The sequence below is a fragment of the Macadamia integrifolia genome, chromosome 1 (genome assembly GCF_013358625.1).
Source record: "Macadamia integrifolia cultivar HAES 741 chromosome 1, SCU_Mint_v3, whole genome shotgun sequence".
Classification (NCBI taxonomy): domain Eukaryota; kingdom Viridiplantae; phylum Streptophyta; class Magnoliopsida; order Proteales; family Proteaceae; genus Macadamia; species Macadamia integrifolia.
This window is the reverse complement of record NC_056557.1, coordinates 14,974,230-14,981,636: the sequence shown is the minus strand read 5'-3', so window position 1 is coordinate 14,981,636 and position 7,407 is coordinate 14,974,230.

The window sequence follows — 7,407 nt, the reverse complement described above, 5'->3', positions numbered from 1 at the left end:
TAGGGCAAAAGAAAAATTAAGGAAATTAAAGGAGAGTGATGGAGTAAAGTACTTTACCATATTGGATTTGTTTGATACAATGGTGGAAAAGAATATAATTCATCTTGTTCATGTGCTTGCTGCAGCTTTAAATCCTAATAATTTGTTTGATGGTGGACTTTTTATTGAGACAAGTACAGTTGTGTAAGCTCAAGAATGTATTGTGGCAACCATGGTTTCTCTAGAAGATCGTGAGCAATTCACTGTAGAATGGTTGAGTATCGAATGAGGAGCCTAAATTTGTTCAATATCACAGGAAAGTCTTTAATGAAAACTAACCATCCAAGTAAGTCTGTTAGTTAATTAAATTTATATTTCTATTTGTAAATCATCCTTATATGTGTTTACTTGTGTTAATTTATATGGATTTGGTGGGAATATATGGGTGGTTATCTTCCTGTGGTTCAAAAGGTTGCTTGCAGAATCTTAAACCAACCTTGTAGTTCCTCTCCTTTCGAGAGGAATTGGAGTGCTTAGGACGTAGCACAAACAAAGAAGATGAACAGATTAACTCCAGAAATGTTAGAAGATTTGGTATACATTAGAATGAATTCTTTGATGAAGGAGAAGTATGAAAGCCGAGCAATTCACGATACTTGGTGACTTGCCTGATGTAAACATTGAGTTGGAGACAGAGAGACTTGAAGAGACATATGTTGAACCTATTCATGATCAACCTAACTCTATATTATGATACATTTGTGTTTTTTTTTTTTAATGAAATGGGATGATGTAATTTGGATGATACATTTTGGATTATGTGATTTGGATGATGATTTTTGATATTTGAATGATATATTTTGGATATTTGAATGGTGTATTTTGAATCTTGTATTAATCTTTGGATGGATATATTTTCGATGTTATTTAATGATATAATAGGTTTAGAATTTTGATTGAAATATGAATATTATCTATATTTATTTTAATTGTTATCCAGGTATTTAGAGAATTATTATGTCAATTTATGTCTATATATTACCGTTTTTTTGACACCTTATTATTTAAATATAAACGTTTAAAACACGTATTTTTCCCATTTTTACCGTAATTTTGACCTCCTGTTCACGGTTTGATCCGTTTAAAACATGCCCGTACCGAAAAAATTTTTTTGTCGTTCCCATTTTACCTAACAGAGCTCTAGATTAAGAGATTCTCTTTGATGAGGCTAGATATGCAACCATGTTGCGCGTGCCGCCGGCGTAGCCTACGCCACTCCTACAAAGATTCCATTTCAGACTATCTCATTGCTCCAACTTCAAATGGTTATATCTCCCTCATTTTAACTCGGATTTGGGTGAACAAAGTTGCTACTTCTTCATTTTTTCAAGCCCTAACTATGGAAGCAAAAAAAATGAGCTTTGAATGAAGAAAAGCTATAGTTTTGGCAAGAGAAGCTTCCCCTTCTTTGTTGGTCCTTGAATGAACATGAATACTTGATGATAAATGTTCTTAGGCCATTAAAGGAGGTAAAAGAGATGGTTGATGTATGTTAATGATACATTAACTCAAAGTCAATGAGGAAGAGAAGAAAGCAAGGATGTGTTTGCTTTGAAANGATGATAGGAGAATTTTTTGTTAAGAATAACATTTCTTTCAATGTTATTCAGATAGAATCTTTTATTCAAATGATGAAAGGTGCTTATGCCTATGGTCAGGGTTTTGTTATTCCTAGTTACTCTACTCTTTGTACCCGTTTGATTCCTAAAGCTAAGGTAAAGATCATGGAATATGTGAGCAACATAAAGTCAACATGGGGTGGCACATGTTGCACAATAATGTCTGATTCTTGGACTGACCTAAAGAAGAGGTCTTGGGTCAATGTGATAGCTTATTCTCCTGGTGGTTCAAATAGTATTACTGCTGGAAATATTTTTAGAGAAATATCTAATGTTATTGAAATGCTTGGACCACAACATGTTGTGCAATTTTGTTTTAGACAATAGTGTTAACTATAATTGTTGTGGTGATATGTTGATTGGAAAATGGTTTCACATGTATCGGACAAATTGTGCTGCACATGGGATTAATTTGCTTTTAAAGGATATCCATAAACATATTAGATGGGTGAGGGAAATTATTGATGATGGTAAACATGTAGTGGATTATATGCACAGGCACACAGCTGTTATAGCTTTAATGAGGGAATTCACGAATGACAAAGAGATTAAGCAGCCTTGCAAGACAAGGTTTGCTACTAATTTTTTAATGCTCCAATCTCTTATTGTAGTTGAGAATGAGTTAAGGCTATTGGATGCATCATTTGAATGGAGAGGTTTCCATTGCAATAGAGTTGAAATAGCATTAAAGACTGTCAGAGTAATTCAATCTAATATATTCTGGGAAGAGGCAAAGGAGTTTATTGCTTTTACGGATCCTCTCATTAGGATTCTTCGCGCTGTTGATTCAGATGGTTCCACTGCATGTTACTTGTATGAAGCAACTGTTAGGGCAAAAGAAAAATTAAGAAAGTTAAAAGACAGTGATGGAGTAAAGTACTTTACCATATTGGATTTGTTTGATACAAGGGTGGAAAAGAATATAATTTATCTTGTTCATGTGCTTGCTGCAGCTTTAAATCCTAATAATTTGTTTGATGGTGGACTTTTTATTGAGACAAGTACAATTGTGCAAGCTCAAGAATGTATTGTGGCAACCATGGTTCCTCTAGAAGATCGTGAACAATTCACTGCAGAAATGGTTGAGTATCGAATGAGGAGCCCAAATTTGTTCAATATCATAGGAAAGTCTTTAATGAAAACTAACCATCCAAGTAAGTCTGTTAGTTAATTAAATTTATATTTTTATTTGTATATCATCCTTATATGTGTTTACTTGTGTTAATTTGTAGGGATTTGGTGGGAATATATGGGTAGTTATCTTCCTGTGGTTCAGAAGGTTGCTTGTAGAATATTAAACCAACCTTGTAGTTCCTCTCCTTGCGAGAGGAATTGGAGTACTTGGGACGCATCACAAACAAAGAAGATGAACAGATTAACTCCAGAAATGTTAGAAGATTTGGTATACATTAGAATGAATTCTTTGATGAAGGAGAAGTATGAAAGCCGAGCAATTCAGGATACAAAACCTATTGACCTAGAGAAACTTGGTGACTTGCCTGATGTAAACATTGAGTTGGAGACAGAGAGACTTGAAGAGACATATGTTGAACCTATTCATGATCAACCTAATTCTATATTATGATACATTTGTGTTTTTTTTTAATGAAATGGGATGATGTAATTTGGATGATACATTTTGGATTATGTAATTTGGATGATGATTTTGGATATTTGAATGATGTATTTTGGATATTTGAATGGTGTATTTTGGATCTTATATTAATCTTTGGATGGATATATTTTTGATGTTATTTCATGATATAATAGGTTTAGAATTTGGATTGAAATATGAATATTATCTATATTTATTTTGATTGTTATCCAGGTATTTAGGGAATTATTATATCAATTTATGTCTATATATTGCCCTTTTTTTGACACTGTATTATTTAAATATAAACGTTTAAAACACGTATCGTCCGTTTTTTATTTTTTTCCGTTTTTACTGTATTTGATCGTATTTTTGACAGTCCTGTTCACGTTTTGATCCGTTTAAAACATGCCCATACCGAACAATGTTTTTTTGCCGTTCCCATTTTAACTAACAGAGGTTGGACTAGTTCAGACTTGAGACAGGTTTTGATAAAGTTTATAACTTTTTTTTATGCCAATTCTACTAGGAAAAGAAATGATTGGAAACGTCAGAACATTAAATCTCTGGGTGGGTTGTGGAAAATGGTTGGAAAATAATTCAACTCAAGCGACTGTCCTCATTAAATGAAGAGAAAAAAAAACCAGATATGCCTATGCTTAGACAAAAGTGGATGTGTAAAGTTCATGCTTTCCTCCCACCCCGTATGCTGAAGTTACTCTTACGCACACTTCCATTGGCCCATGTTAGTTTTGCCTATACTAGATTGACGTAGTTCTTTCTTCCTTAAATGACTTAACAATTATGTATATCATTTTAGTTCTATTTAAACCATAGAGCATAGTTGTCACAATGCTTGGGCAAATCAAAAAAATTAAGGTGATACTAGCAATGAATCTAGGCGACCACAGAGGGCAAGGCTATTTTTTCACAAGGCTTGTGTCTAGGTGTAGATGACCAGGTAGCATTATTTTTGCCACTTTTCTAGTCAAATTTAACCTTGATCAATGTATGGATGGAAGTACTCTAGAAATCCTTTGCGGCTGTCATAATGGCCTCATAGATCGAAAGTTATTGATGTTTTAAGGTTCCCTTTGGTATCATTTTTTTTTCTTCACAAAACAGTTTTGGTTGCATTTAGTATTATTTATGGAGCTTGTTTCTAAAAAAAAATAATAAATAATAAATAAATAAATAAAAAACCACAAAGAGATTCAAAGTTATTTATGTGCTTCAGCCTGAACTATATGAGCACACATTTGTAAGTTCCAATCTAGAAGGGTTAAATAGCCATTTATTTTGTAATTAGAAATTCATACCCCTTACCCCTCCTCTTCTTCATTTGCTTCTTCTCTAGCCCAAACTATAGGTACAACCTTCAATGTCCACCGGTTATCAGACAAACGACCTAATGTACACTTGATTAATAGGATTGGGGTGGGTTTGAGTGCTTAAGCCCAAATTAATGAGGAACGTTTTGTGGCCCACGCACAGTAGCCCATTTATGAACTGGGCAGGTTCAGGTGCACATTTAATATGCTTTTGACGAGGAAACTTCCTCGGTTGGATGGATTTCCTTGTCATATGCCCAGAATGTGCTCCATTGATTAAGACCATCAACCATGGACCTTTAGTTATTTATGCATTGATATGGTATTTCTTCCCTTTTAAGGGTAAGATAAACTGATTAAAACCAACAAATCAACCGTGAAATGATAATCTAAGACCATATATCAAAAGACTTAGTGTGACATACAGTGGGCGATGATTCGTCAACTTAGACTTCGAGATGAAATTCATAGTTAACTTGATCAAATTAGTGAAAGCTCTTTCTCTCTCTCTCTTTAACTTGATCAAATTATTGAAAACTCTCTCTCTCTCTCTCTCTGGTTTGTACCTGCTCAATGAACCTGGGGTGGATTTTTTTGGTTTTGGGTTGGGCCTTGGAATTAAAACATAGAACCCAAAATTAAGTTGATGTCTTGGGCAACCTGAACCAAAAGAACCAAAATCTCATAGTTATGAAATAGGGCAACAGAACGCTACCTCACTTGTGCAAATACATACCAGTGCACGAGCCAATGGGAGAGTGCGCAAGGCAGATGGTCTTTTCACATCCGTTGTGTCTAGGCGTAGACATATACTAGCGGGTAGCCTTTTTTTTTTCCTATGAAATAATATATGGACTAAGTTCCTCTTCACCAACAAATGTTGCACATTAATATAATATTTCTTTACCCAAAAAAAAAAAAAAGAACAATACAGTAGTCTACAAGTTCAGACCCAAATGTTTTTTCTTCCCTCCAATTGGGATCTGAGGGTGAAGAGATGCATTTGTGGAAGCAAAAGGATAGGTGTTGGCGGCTGATTGTACATGCGGTAAACATGCATGTACATATATCGGACACCTACTTCGATCTCAACATTTGGTGTGTTTAGATTTTTTGTAATAGATCTAGATGTAGGTCTCTGTCACATTTGCCTCCAATAGGCTAAGACATGTCGTAATGGACACCTCACCGTATCTAGTCAGCCTGTTTCTCTAGGATCTAGACTAGGACAGATCATAACACCACAATTACACTACGAAAGATTAGAGTTCATATACACATGCACAGTCCAACAATAAGATATTTTACATAAGTTCCAGTGCCAACTAAGTGATAAGATATATTTATAATTATCCAGATGAGAGTTATATATCTTACAAAAAGAGAATATTTACACGGTTTACAGTATCTTAGTAGTAGACTATATCCATCAGAGTACACATCAATAGAAATATATACACAAAAAAGACATAGGAATAGTCCAATGTTTCCTAACTACCTATGAAGTTCCTATTCCAATGGATTTTATTTAATGAGGAAATATCACTCCCCTCCCTTGAACTATGTCGAAATATCAACTTGACCCCACACTTTTCAAAAAATACCACTCACCTCCCCCTAATTAAAAAGTTCTATCTAACATCCCCAGCCATTTGAAATGGCTATTAAGTCAGCCAATATTTTTTCTCATAATGCCCAAAACACCCTCCTAGACATGAAATACCCAATATACCCTTAATAAAATAAACTCCTCTTCCCCACACCATACTCTCTTGATTAGCTCCACTTCCCCTTCCCCTTTCTCGCTGAACCGAATGGAGAAGAAGACAAGAACCTGAAATTTATCTCATTTCTCACATCATCTTCTTCATTAAAAGCTCATACGGTCGTGATTGGAGCCCTAGATTAGGTTCTCGGTTTCTTCCTCCGAAGATGTGGAACGACGAGAAAAGAAAATAAATAAATTAAAAAGGGAAAATAATAAGAGAGAGAGAGAGAGAGAGAGAGAGAGAGAGAGAGAGAGAGAGAGAGAGAGAGAGAGAGAGAGAGAGAGAGAGAGAGAGAGAGAGAGAAGGATTAAAGCAAAAGAAGTTTTTGTTTTGTAAAGCGAGAATTTGAAATGTCACAAGGTTCTGAGGAGAAGAAGACGATTGAGCAGTGGAGATGGTCTGAAATGCAGGGGCTTGAGCTCGTGTCTGGTGAGGCTAAAGGATTTAAAATAGAAGGGGAAGCAACCCACAAGGGAGGAGAATCGAATGAAGCTATTGAGGAGGTAGAGAGAGGAGTTGGTGAAGCTACTGACCATAGTGGTGGTGGGAGAGGAGGAAAGGAAGCTTCTCAAGGGAACAAGGAAGGGGGAGGAGAAGCCTGGTTCATCTCCTTCCTCGGTGGGATTCAAGGAGTGGTTCAGATTGACAGATAGGCTGGATTATATTTTGATGGCGATTGGAATGGTTGGAGCCATCGTTCATGGCTGCTCCTTGCCGTTGTTTCTTTGTTTTTTTGTGGATCTCGTGAATTCATTCGGTTCCAATGCCAATAACATAGATAAGATGACGCAGGAAGTTGTGAAGGTAATGACTGGAGAATCAAGTTTTTCATTTTTATTTGGCTTTTAGAGAGACAAATAAAAAATTTGCTTGCTTTTCTCTTTGAATTTGCAGTACACTTTATACTTTCTTGTGGTGGTAGCGGGGATTTGGGCATCTTCCTAAGCTGGTAAGTAGTGTCTACTTCAGAATGTTGTGAATTTCAATGAAAAGGATGATGTGGGAATTGGAAGAAATTACAGTTTCTTGTCTTCTTCTTCATTCAGTTCAGTGAG